The sequence below is a fragment of the Mizuhopecten yessoensis genome, unplaced genomic scaffold (genome assembly GCF_002113885.1).
Source record: "Mizuhopecten yessoensis strain PY_sf001 unplaced genomic scaffold, ASM211388v2 scaffold893, whole genome shotgun sequence".
NCBI lineage: Eukaryota > Metazoa > Mollusca > Bivalvia > Pectinida > Pectinidae > Mizuhopecten > Mizuhopecten yessoensis.
In genome coordinates, this window is record NW_018403774.1 from 44,389 (window position 1) to 57,561 (window position 13,173).

The window sequence follows — 13,173 nt, forward strand, 5'->3', positions numbered from 1 at the left end:
CTCGTGTTGTGTGACCTCCCTGTTAGTGAATGTGCATTGCCCGTGTTGTGTGACCGCCCTGTTAATGAATGTACATTGCCCGAGTTGTGTGACCGCCCGTGTTAGTGAATGTGCATTGCCCGTGTTGTGTGCCCGCCCATGTTAGTGAATGTGCATTGTCCGTGTTGTGTGACCGCCCTGTTAGTGAATGTGCTTTTCCCGTGTTGTGTGACCGCCCTGTTAGTGGATGTGCATTGCCCGTGTTGTGTGACCGCCCATGTTAATGAATTATACATTGCCCGGGTTGTGTGACCCCCCATGTTAGTGAAAGTGCATTGCCCGCGTTGTGTGACCGCCCATGTTAGTGAATGTACATTGCCCGTGTTGTGTGACCGCCCTGTTAGTGGATGTGCATTGCCTGTGTTGTGTGACCGCCCATGTTAGTGAATGTGCATTGTCCGTGTTGTGTGACCGCCCTGTTAGTGAATGTGCCTTGCCCGTGTTGTGTGTCCGCCCTGTTAATGAATGTGCATTACCCGTGTTGTGTGACCGCCCATGTTAGTGAATGTACATTGCTCGTGTTGTGTGACCGCCCTGTTAGTGGATGTACGTTGCCCGTGTTGTGTGACCGCCCATGTTAATGAATGTGCATTGCCCGTGTTGTGTGACCGCCCTGTTACTGAATGTGCATTACCCGTGTTGTGTGACCGCCCGTGTTAGTGAATGTGCATTGCCCGTGTTGTGTGCCCGCCCATGTTAGTGAATGTGCATTGTCCGTGTTGTTTGACCGCCCTGTTAGTGAATGTGCATTACCCATGTTGTGTGACCGCCCTGTTAGTGAATGTGCATCGCCCGTGTTGTGTGACCGCCCTGTTAGTGGATGTGCATTGCCTGTGTTGTGTGACCGCCCATGTTAGTGAATGTGCATTGTCCGTGTTGTTTGACCGCCCTGTTAGTGAATGTGCATTGCCCGTGTTGTGTGACCGCCCATGTTAATGAATTATACATTGCCCGTGTTGTGTGACCCCCCATGTTAGTGAAAGTGCATTGCTCGAGTTGTGTGACCGCCAGTGTTAGTGAATGTGCATTACCCGTGTTGTGTGACCGCCCTGTTAGTGAATGTGCATTACCCGTGTTGTGTGACCGCCAGTGTTAGTGAATGTGCATTGCCCGTGTTGTTTGACCGCCCTGTTAGTGAATGTGCATTACCCATGTTGTGTGACCGCCCTGTTAGTGAATGTGCATTGCCCGTGTTGTGTGACCGCCCATTTTAGTGAATGTGCATTGCCCTTGTTGTGTGTCCTACCATATACATTACACGTCCGTGAAGTGTAATCGCCGGCCCGTGTAGTGTAATTGCTTTTGGTCACAATAGTCCGAACACAGGACTTCTGAACCCTAGACGAACGTCTGATTTTTATTGTACATGTACCAGGTCCAGCGATTGACCCAGTCTAGTTCGCTATCCATTTGGTCATATTCGGACTGTAGCCAACATGCTCTATGGTTCCATGCCCTACGTTCCATTCACCTCTGTACGCGTCCCTCGAACAAAATTATGTGTTACCTCGGGGTCATTTTTATGCAGATTATTGAAGACTAATGCTAGTTTTGTGGTCGCCGTTATGATTTCATAGAGAAAAACGGTACCTGGTATTTCATTTTGTGATGTGATAATTGATTTCGCTTTAATGTTTCGTCGCCCTGAGGAAGTGGCTTCCTTGAATTTGACTTTGATTTACATGGCGGAGGTTGTCGATGAAGCAAAAGACGCTTATCCTTCCGGAACGCCTGGTCTGATTATCGTTGTCCTTTGTGAAAGGTCTGCGTGTAAATCTTTGCTCTGTTTATATTTTTTCCTAAGTTTTATCGATTTTGACTTCGAAATACGTTTTGTTGAAATTTGCTATCTGCTGGTTACTTTATCTGCCGAATACGGAAAGTGACTCATCTATACAACATTGTCGATAAATGAGACAACATATCAACATTATGACAGATAACATGTTTATAGTCTACAGGGATATTGCACCGAAAATGACGTTATGTACTCTTAGTTATCCACAGGCAGATCAGCAGTTAAATTACATTACTACTGATGTAGCGAAGATATTAAAACCTTGCGGGAGAAACTTCATACGGCGGAGCTAACCGTTACTGTTCATCCGATGTAATAATTTAATGAAAATATCAAATAATCATATTTATGTTATACTGATGAAATCAAACATGGTTCTATTCGATATAAGAAAGTGCAAAAGATTTTCTGAAGTGTACACTCACCAAAATTATCACTTACTCAGCACTTACTTCGCACTCACTTCCGCCGCAGTAGAGCAATTCAACCCCTAAATGATTGAGTGGTCTCCTATAGCGCTGATCGTCAAGCACCGTGTGCTATCGGACGCTTTCTCGTGACAATGAGTAGAACCGTTGTTTAGGTAATATATTTAGAATGTAATGTTCCGATCTCACACGACCAAGATACGGGAGAAGGGAAGTCGTGATCTGGCACATCTATCTCCGTACTTTCTCTACTGAAAGTTATCATGTGCATACATATCACTGCAGCACTCACTAGCCAATAGAGTACTACAATAGTGTACATGTATCCCCGTAAGCTACAGAAAACTTGATTCAGGTACGTCTATATCCTTACTGGCACTTTTATCATCCAGTACCTATAGAGGTATACGTCATTGCCGTTTACTTAGGGAGTCTGCTTTTTATAATCAGCCGCTAGAAGACCTTGGCGCCCCTTTTTACACAAATAGTATCATTAGAACGTTTATCTTGAATCTATATAAACATGTATCTACTCTTGAAGCGTCTAGTTGATTTCGATGGTTATTAAGGAACAGCTGATTGTGAACCTGTAATTCGCAACACATGTATACAAACAGTCAAAATCCCATTCAATTGTCAATTCATCGATCCTGACCATTACATCAAGCAAGTTACATTAATATTTCAACTGTCACACTCAGCTTCCAAATCGCCTGAAGCTTGGGAAGGCTCAGTGTAGAATACATGTGTACATAATACGGACGGCGGGGTGAGTTCGGGGAGTAACTCTGTGTACAGATACAAAGCACAAGGACACCTAAGAATGTGTTACAGCTATATTTGGACCTAAATTATGGTGTTCAGAGTAATTTAACGGGTTTCAAGGGTTTAGATCAATTTTCCGTAAAAATGCCGCCCCAATGATGATATATACAAGAGTTTCACAGTTTTTCGCAGTCAAAGAACCATTTTTTTCCATATTCATGAGGTTTGACGTCAGCCAGGTACCGCAACATGTGGTGTGATTGGCTGGTGTGATTCCGAAAAGCGCCGCCATTTTTTTCCTAAAATAACCAGCCAATCAACACCACCTTTTTAGGCACGTGGCTGACGTCAACCTCATGAACGGAGATCATGTCCGCGGAAGGGAAATAACATTTAACGTGCATATAGGAGGTTTTAAACAAAAATGTGTCTTTCCAATGGTACTAATATTTTTTTGTACATCAACTAGAAATGTTGATTTGTGGCAAGAAAGTTAGATAGGGGTCGATTTTTCAAACATCGAGAGATTTCCTTTCTCATTATTGGGGGTGGCATTTTTTACGGAAAGTTAATCGAAACCTTTTAAACTTGTAAAATTACTCTGAACACCTTAGCTTAAGTCAATGTATAAGTGTAACAAATTCGCAGGTCCCTGTGATACAAAGTACGGATGGCGGTGTGTTCTCGAGATAGCTTAATGTACATGTAGGAGCTACATATTATTGACCTAGCACAGACTGTGGTGTTAACTCGGGTAGTAACGGTCGCTATATCTGTATTCTCCTTATGCGACAATGCATAGGAAATTTAATGCCACCCAGAGAAAACCAAGCCACGTTGATATTTTCATATTATGTTGCTTAGGAATGCCGACAGAAGGTAGTTCGATACTCATATAACCGTTTGTGGGGCGCTCCATTCGTCGTCTTTAGTTGGTGTTAATACTGCTATCTCTAATATTTTCTGTCAGAATGAAATATGCAGTAGTGAACCCAGATCATTAGTTCATCTTACCTTTATTTCGAAGCTGTTTAACCTACATTATCAATTTTGATATTGTGACAATGCTTAATCAAATATGATGTTATGCGCAAACTGACCGGAACCAAAGTCGTGCTGCCTACATTATCAATTTTGATATTGTGACAATATGCTTAATCAAATATGATGTTATAGGCAAACTGACCGGAACCATTGTCGTGCTGCAGCACCATGTTCTTGTTCGTAGCAAATCCTTGTTCGTGTATGCTTACAGGGTTAGCGTCCGAGGCGTAGCACCGGAACAAGTTCTTCTAGGCCCTAGACGCAATCTCTCGTATTCTGGGGACTCCTTTTAGTCTGATTATTAACAGGCGAAACCCGACTTTTTATATGAATAATGCTGAATTTTGTACTTAAATAAGTAGTTCATGATTTACATAACCCTTCGAGTTTTTCAATGTGTATAGACATACTATTGCAGTACTATTTTAACAGACTAAAATGTTCAAGCAGATTTTAGTATTTTCCTTTTCATGATTGATACGGACGGTCTATTCAATCATAAAAATAAATGAATTTAAAATATCTTATTAATAATAATAATCTTATTGACCATTTTAGTGTATGCTTCTGTATACAAGGTACGTTACGCCACTGGCAGAAAACACCAGACAACATCAACTTCACCAAATCTCTGTGGTTATCAACGAGTAATTACACAGTCGATACGTACCAACACGCCGCACCCCCGGGGACCACGTGCATATGACTGGTCAGTGATTGAGTTATGACCGGTCTCGTGCTGTCGATAAAGAGGTTTTATAAGCACCATGGCGGTAACACTTAATTGCTGCACAACACTAAGTCGGCGACAGACGTCGTTTGTATACACGTGACACGTATTCGGAATAACAGACTGTAACTCACGTGTGAACGTAATGCTGTTCAATAATTGCGCGTCCTCATCACACCACGTATTATAAGGCAAATGTTATTTAACATTTGAGTATGCAAGTCTTGTAATGGAACAGCCGTCAATGAAATAAAAGAACACATGCATATTAATAAACCTACATAACTGTACATATACTGTACCATACATGTAATAAAAGTACATACAGATGAAGGTGGACAAAGAAACGTTCAAGTATCCTAATAAATGTACAAGTACCCTAATAAACGTACAAGTAACCTATAATATACGTACATGTACAATACCCTATGATAAGCGTACAAGTGCCCTATAATAAGCGTACAAGTACCCTAACAAACGTACAAGTACCCTATAATAAACGTACAAATGCCCTGTAATAAGTGAACAAGTTTCCTATAATAAACGTACGAGTACCCTAATAAACCTACAAGTACCCTATAATAAGCTTACAAGTACCCTATAATAAACGTTCAAGTACCCTATAATAAACGTACAAGTACCCTATAATAAGCGTAAAGGTACCCTATAATAAACGTACAAATACCCTATAATAAACGTACAAGTACCTTATAATAAACCTACAAGTACCCTAATAAACCTACAAGTACCCTATAATAAGCGTACGAGTAACCTATATTAAACATACAAGTACCCTATAATAAATGTACAGTACCCTCATAAACGCACAAGTACCCTCATAAACGCAAAAGTACCCTATACTAGACGTACATGTACCCTATAATAAACGTACAAATACCCTATAATAACCGTACATTTTTCCTATAATAAACGTACGAGTACCCTAATAAACCTACAAGTACCCTATAATAAGCGAACAAGTACCCTATAATAAATGTACAGTACCCTAATAAACGTACAAGTACCCTATAATAAATGTACAGCACCCTATTAAACGTACAAATACCCTATAATAAGCGTACAAGTTCCCTATAATAAATGTACAGCACCCTATTAAACGTACAAGTACCCTATAATAAGCGTACAAGTACCCTAATAAACCTACAAGTACCCTATAATTAGCGAACAAGTACCCTATAATAAATGTACAGAACACTATTAAACGTTAAAGTACCCTATAATAAGCGTACAAGTACCCTCTAATAAGCGTACAAGTACACTATAATAAGCGTACAAGTACCCTATAATAAGCGTACAAGTACCCTATAATAAGCGTACAAGTACCCTATAATAAACGTACGAGTACCCTAATAAACCTACAATTACCCTATAATAAGCGAACAAGTACCCTATAATAAATGTACAAGTACCCTTTAATAAACGCACAAGTATCCTATAATAAGCGTACAAGTACCCTATAATAAACGTACAAGTACCCTATAATAAACGCACAAGTACCCTATAATGAACGTACGAGTACCCTAATAAACCTACAAGTACCATATAATAAGCGTACAAGTACCCTATAATAAGCGTACAAGTAACCTATAATAAATTTACAGTACCCTAATAAACATACAAGTACTATATAATAAGCGTACAAGTACCCTATAATAAATGTACAGTACACTATTAAACGCACAAGTACCCTTTAATAAACGCACAAGTACCCTATAATAAGCGTACAAGTACCCTATAATAACCGCACAAGTATCCTATAATAAGCGTACAAGTACCCTATAATAAATGTACAGTACCCTATTAAACGCACAAGTACCCTTTAATAAACGCACAAGTACCCTATAATAACCGCACAAGTATCCTCTAATAAGCATACAAGTACCCTATAATAAATGTACAGTACCCTAATAAACGTACAAGGACCCTATAATAACCGCACAAGTATCCTCTAATAAATGTACAAGTACCCTTTAATAAATGTACAGTACCCTAATAAACGTACAAGTACCCTATAATAACCGCACAAGTATCCTCTAATAAATGTACAAGTACCCTATAATAGATAAACTTACATGTACAATTAATATTAGGGAATAAAGTCATATGGTTGCTATGCCTATTTCCCCAAAGCTATGTTACGCTAGTGCGCGCATCCAACCGTGCACTGTTATGAGGCGTCCTCAGGTATTTTTATACAGGTAGCAATATCGGAATCCCGTGTCTAAGAATAGATAATTGTAAATAGACCACATATTTGGTATTTCGGCATTATTTGTTGGTGTTTAAGCACTTGATATTATTACTATTGCCAGTTGGAGGGTAAAACAACTCATAAATTTCATCAAAAATAGTCTTACCTACAAAGCGTAGCTATACTGTAAACGTGTACAGGGATTTGTAGACATGCTTCGATAAAAGTATGTCGCACTAAATAATAAAGAAATTATTACTAACAGAACTGATAAATCTATAGGTATGTTATGAAAATGAAAACAAAATTTTCCATCGATTTAAAAAAAAAACACTATTGCCTTATTAAGGAAAATGATCACATGCCTAAATATTTAAAAAAAAAGTAACTGAAGGAGGATTCGAACCTGCACCGTTTATTTTCCAGTCGCAAGTAAACTGCGTTACACATTCAGCTACATAGAACATATAGATATTGGCAATTACAAACTTATTTAACCCGAGAAACACCGGTCGCAGTTAGAGAAACTTGATCACTCCTGTTTTTCATTATTTTGAGCACTTTCCCAAAGGAGGACCACTTTTCCGTAATACGATTTGTTTTTGCAGATTACATCACAAAAAGTTTATTCAAAAGTTGGTCCTCGGATGGGAAAGTGTTGAAAGTATTTTTTAAGTCCGGGAAACCCCATCACTTTCATAGATATAGTGTATATGGCTATATTTGCAGTATCATNGTACCCTATAATAGACGTACAAGTACCCTATAATAGACGTACAAGTACCCTATAATAAATGTACAGTACCCTAATAAACGCACAAGTACCCTATAATAGACGTACAAGTACCCTATAATAGACGTACAAGTACCCTATAATAAATGTNGATAACTTTTATCTTCACATTAACACATGAAAATTAATGAAGGAAAGAAGTACATGGAATAGTAACGCTGATTAATAATATTTTGTGTACGTTGGAGAAAAAACACCAGATGGGTGTCATTTGTATTTGGTTTACAATGTCATAACCAACAGCTTGTAAATATTGTTGTAGAATTATTTCTTTTAATCTCATAGGGTAAATTACTAATAAGATTACTCTTACTTGCACTTAATGTATAGTAAGTATGCCAAACTATAAGATTATGAGAATATCGAGCCCCTGTGTCTGCTCTCTTACCACTTGATTTAGTTAAAGTGTAAGCTACAGTAAGTGGAGACATTAACGTGTATTGTAATCCCTGTTTTATTTTAGACCCTGCTTCACCTAACGTGCTGATTGAGTTACGTGTACGAGCCCCGTTAGTCTCGAGACCTCTCTCGAGTGCCATTTACTGTTAATCCATAAATCTGCTTGTAGTAATACCGGAAAGTGACGGGAATGGTAGACCACGAAAAGTACCACTGCTCGCGTGTTCCTCGGCTGGTTAACCACCGGGCTTTGTCCACCAATATAGTTTAATTTAGTTAAGGAAATTGGCTGCTCAAGGGAAGAATCTCCTTGTACTGGATTTGGGTAGTATTTTGTGTTACTGTGAATCACCCCGGAAGTGCCACTTCCCCGCTAATCCGTGTATCACAGACTCTTGTATTGCTGCCATAAACGTACGCATTCTGAAAATCAATTACGTTTTGAATTAGTTCTACGGTTATTGTTTTACAAAATGATAAAATAATTACATGCACTTAATTGCTTTTCAATTTAGGAAGCCTAATAATAATTGTATAAGCCATTAGAATATCTATGTTGTCTGCCAGCCTTACAAGGGTTTTCATTATGTGTTGTACATGTATATTGAACCTATTATGTATGGGTATGTGAACGGTACTAAAACCTCATTCTATTTTCCTGACTACTTTCAGATTGCGACTATGAGCAGACGACATCCTGACGTGTGATACACTACTTACAGTTTTCAATCTCTTCATCAGAAGTTCACGGAATAACCAGCCCAGCAAACCTATTGATTTCGCAGCAAATATTTCAGAGGATTTGATTGGCCAGTTAAAGGCCGTTATAAGCTTTATGATCCGAATGACGGAGATTGTGCGTGAGTGTCTTCAAATATTAATGCCGTGCTAATGGTATTACAGAACGGCAGGGCAATCGCTTTGTGTCTTCTTATCACATCTAATACGCGTATTAAAGACAGCGATTGAGAGTCGAAATTGCTGTTTAAGTCTACAAACACTGTTCAATACTATACATCTGTAAACAGTAGTGGGTTTTTGGTCATTTCGTTCTGTACGAGATTTAAGGAGATAAAATGAGTTTAGAAATACCTGATGGGCTTGGCGACTTGTTACGGGATTTCACAGTCGCCGTTCTGCGCGATAGACCGTTAGATCTGCACGACTTCGCTGTGGATTATTTTACGAAAATTCGTGAGAAAAGACGCCCAAAATCAATCCCTATGTATGTAATTGTGGACGACGAAGAGGAAAACTCGGGTGAGCCCGACAAGGAGGTCTTCAAACCCAAATCACAGAAATCCAACAGGTACGCTCGGCGCCAGTCCGTATCCGCCGAACGGTATGACCCGGAAGAAGATAGCGACGAAGAGGACAAAGTCATTCATCCAAAAACGGATGAACAAAGAGACAGACTCACGGAAGCTATTTGTGGAATTTTACTTTTCAGGTGTCTAGAACTTGAACAAATGCAGGACGTACTAGACGCTATGTTTGAAAAGGAAGTAAGTCCCGGTGAAGGCATTATACGCCAAGGTGATGATGGGGACAATTTCTATGTTGTCGATAGTGGCATTTATGACGTGTTTGTCACTTCTAATGGAGAGGAAAAGAAAATACATCGTTTTGATAACAAAGGCAGTTTTGGAGAGTTGGCGCTAATGTATAACATGCCAAGATCAGCTACTATCGTGGCCGTTACAGAAGGTACGCTTTGGGCAATGGACCGGAAGTCATTCCGCAGAATTGTGCTAAGGAGTGCGTTCAAAAAACGGAAAATGTACGAAGAACTTCTAGAAAATGTTACAATTCTTAAAACTCTGGAACAGTATGAACGGATGAATCTAGCAGACGCCTTGCAGTCTAGAGCATACGAAGACGAGGAGGAAATCATCAAACAAGGAGAGGACGCCGACGGCATGTATTTTATAGAGTCAGGAACGATTAGGGTGACCATTGAGAAACCGGATGGGAATGAAGAGGAAGTCGGTAGACATACCACAGGAAAATATTTCGGGGAGCTTGCTCTGATAAACAACAAACCCCGCTCTGCCAATGTGTACTCTATCGGCCGTGTGAGGGTCGCTTTCCTGGAGCGGGGCTCATTCGAAAGACTTCTCGGCCCTTGCTTAGATATAATGCAGAGGAACTCCGAACTTTACAAACAGTACACGGAGCAAGCGAAATGAGTGTATAGTGAATGTTTGTCTATAGATTTATTTCAATTAAATGACGTTGTCAATTATCGATTTTGGCCGAGGAGAAGCTCTTCCAGTGAAGGTCAGAGAGCGTAGATCAATGACTGCATGAAAGGGACAATCTGGCTGATGATTACTTTAATTGGTGTTTACATTCTACCATTGATCCGGGCTTTTAATTGAGGATAATTCTACCATAATGACTGACAACATGATAGCGTAGCCCTCGGAAACTACTAAGTGATAAGGTCCCGCCGTATATAACCTTAATGGTGGGTCCTATCGCAGCCATAAACATATTTATAGCATAAACAGGATTTAGTGTAGAGTTTGAATACGAGGTGTTTTTTTTATTATTATTTGACAGTGTATACACGGAACAAGTGCACTAGTGATATATTATTGTGTGTTTAACACTGCTAGAACAATAATATGTCAAAAAGTGTCAAGTACAGGCCAAAAATCACGTGACTTTCTCAACTGAAAATAGCTTCTCGCTGATTTTCGATATTTGCAGTATTGACATATATTTCTAGTTTTGCAGAGAGATATAGTATACACACTGTGGAATATAAGAAAGCACTGCACGCTTCAAAACACCATCCCGATGGGCACATGATTTCTCTGTGTATGTAATGTAGGACGGTATACTTAAAAAACAAGGGTTCTCAACTTTTACCTTGCCTCAAAGTGTACAGCTTATTAAACCAATAACCATTTATCGAATGAGCCATATAAATGATATGACTGGTAATTTTGGTTTGACCACATGCGGTTACATAAATTGATTCAAACTATATTTAATTGATATGTTAGAATTTCTCTTTCACTTGTGAGATTTGCTGACCGTTAAGAACGTCTTTGGTACTGACAAATAATTATATTGAAACTACTTATTACTGTTTAGTATAACTGAAAAATCAGCGATAATCATTCTTACTGTGGGACGTGTATATTTTCTCGCCAAATAACATTTTAAGTGCATTCTGTTATGATTTGTGAATTTCTCAGCATTTCTGAAAGCGGACCTCGGGGAGAAGCCCTATTTCCGTTCGTGTCCTCAGATGTTTATTTTGCAGAAGTGATCGAAGTCGGGCAGGGGAGGGGGAATGATTCAATCTTATTATAATATTACTATGATAAGGGATTGCAAAGTTTGCCGAGCAGAATGAGCTAAGTGAGCTAATGTCTAAGCTAAGGTAACCCAAGATAGGTATTGAAACACTTATAAAATAGAATTATATTCATTCCGGTCATAAGATCAGAATGAAAAACACGATCTTGACTTAAATAACAATATTGTGATGTGAATTTTCTACTACAAACAAGTGCTCAGAGGGCGTAATCTACTTCAAACACGTGCTCAGAGGGTGTAATCTACTTCAAACACGTGCTCAGAGGGAGTAATCTACTACAAGCACACGCTAAATGGGCAAAGTCTATTCAAAAGACGTGTTTAAGGGGGCGTCGTCTACTAAAAAACACGTGTTTAAGAGGGCGTCATCTACTGAAAACACGTGTTTAAGGGGGCATCATCTACTAAAACACATGTTTAAGCGGCGTTGTCTACTACAAACACGTGTTTCAGGGGGCGTCGTCTACTACAAACACGTGTTTAAGGGGGCGTGTACTAAAACTCATGTTAAGGGGCGTAGTCTACCTTTAAACACGTGTTGAAGTAGGCTTAGATACTGTAAATGCAAGTTTGGAGGGGATGCCTTCTACACAAATAGCGACGATATCAATATTTCCTATATTTTTGTTCTCATTCGCTCTTTTATTTATATTTTATTCAAGGAAATGTTATTTTTGTTTCGTGTTTCTTTAATATAGAAAATTTCACTCATATCCTTATCCAATGTTTTACAAGAAAGGACCACCTTTATGTCCAAAATACAATATTGCCCACGCGTATCAAAGTGACGAGTTTTATTTACATTAATGTAATTTAATTTGTTAATCAACATGAAATAATTTGACTAAATTAATATATTTGAGTTACGTTTTGTTTACTATGATTACACATATCCCTGAGACGTGTATGGACACACGACTTTACAGTGGTCGACACGTTTTCAGATTCAAATTATATGTCGTCAGTTATTGAATTATATGTTTTGTTCAAAAGATGTTGATTATTAATATGTATGCTGAATACTATGGTGGATATTACTAGTTAAATGTCAATAAAACGAAATATTCTCTCAATCGTTGTTTTTGTTCCTTTATAAGTTATGCCGTTGTAGTTCTGTGACCATCAGGTAAAAATATCCTCTTAACAATGATAATTTGTATAGGAATATTTACAACACACGCAAAACACAATTACATACACTTCGACAATTAAACATTTACACACAATACAGCAATCACGCACTCACATAAGACTTATAATACATAAATAATAAACACAAATGTTCACGGTTCTGAAATTAGTTTGAAAGCATCTTATTTTTAATATAAAAAAATATATTCTGAGTTTAAACTCAGTAATTCCAGTGTATTTTTTCCAAAACACGTTTACTTTACAAAACACGACAATGAGATTTGAATGTTCTGCCATGCGACGAAATATTACTGTTTTTGACACATGCGTTAGGTAACGCAGGTGTCTAGGGGATCGTGCATACTACGAAATTTGCTTAACGTGGAATTGCACAGTAGATACTTACGCCATCTATGACCGTATATAGTCTCTCAGTCCTTATATGGTATAGGATTTCTCCTTATATGGATGTCATTCATTCACCTCTCATTCATATGCAAA

General features: G+C 38.7%; 1 pseudogene; it reads left to right on the forward strand.

The window, feature by feature from the left end:
* LOC110453714 overlaps nt 1–12,608 on the forward strand; it is a 30,039-nt pseudogene extending 17,431 nt beyond the window's left edge.
* The last annotated feature ends 565 nt before the right edge of the window (nt 12,609–13,173 follow it).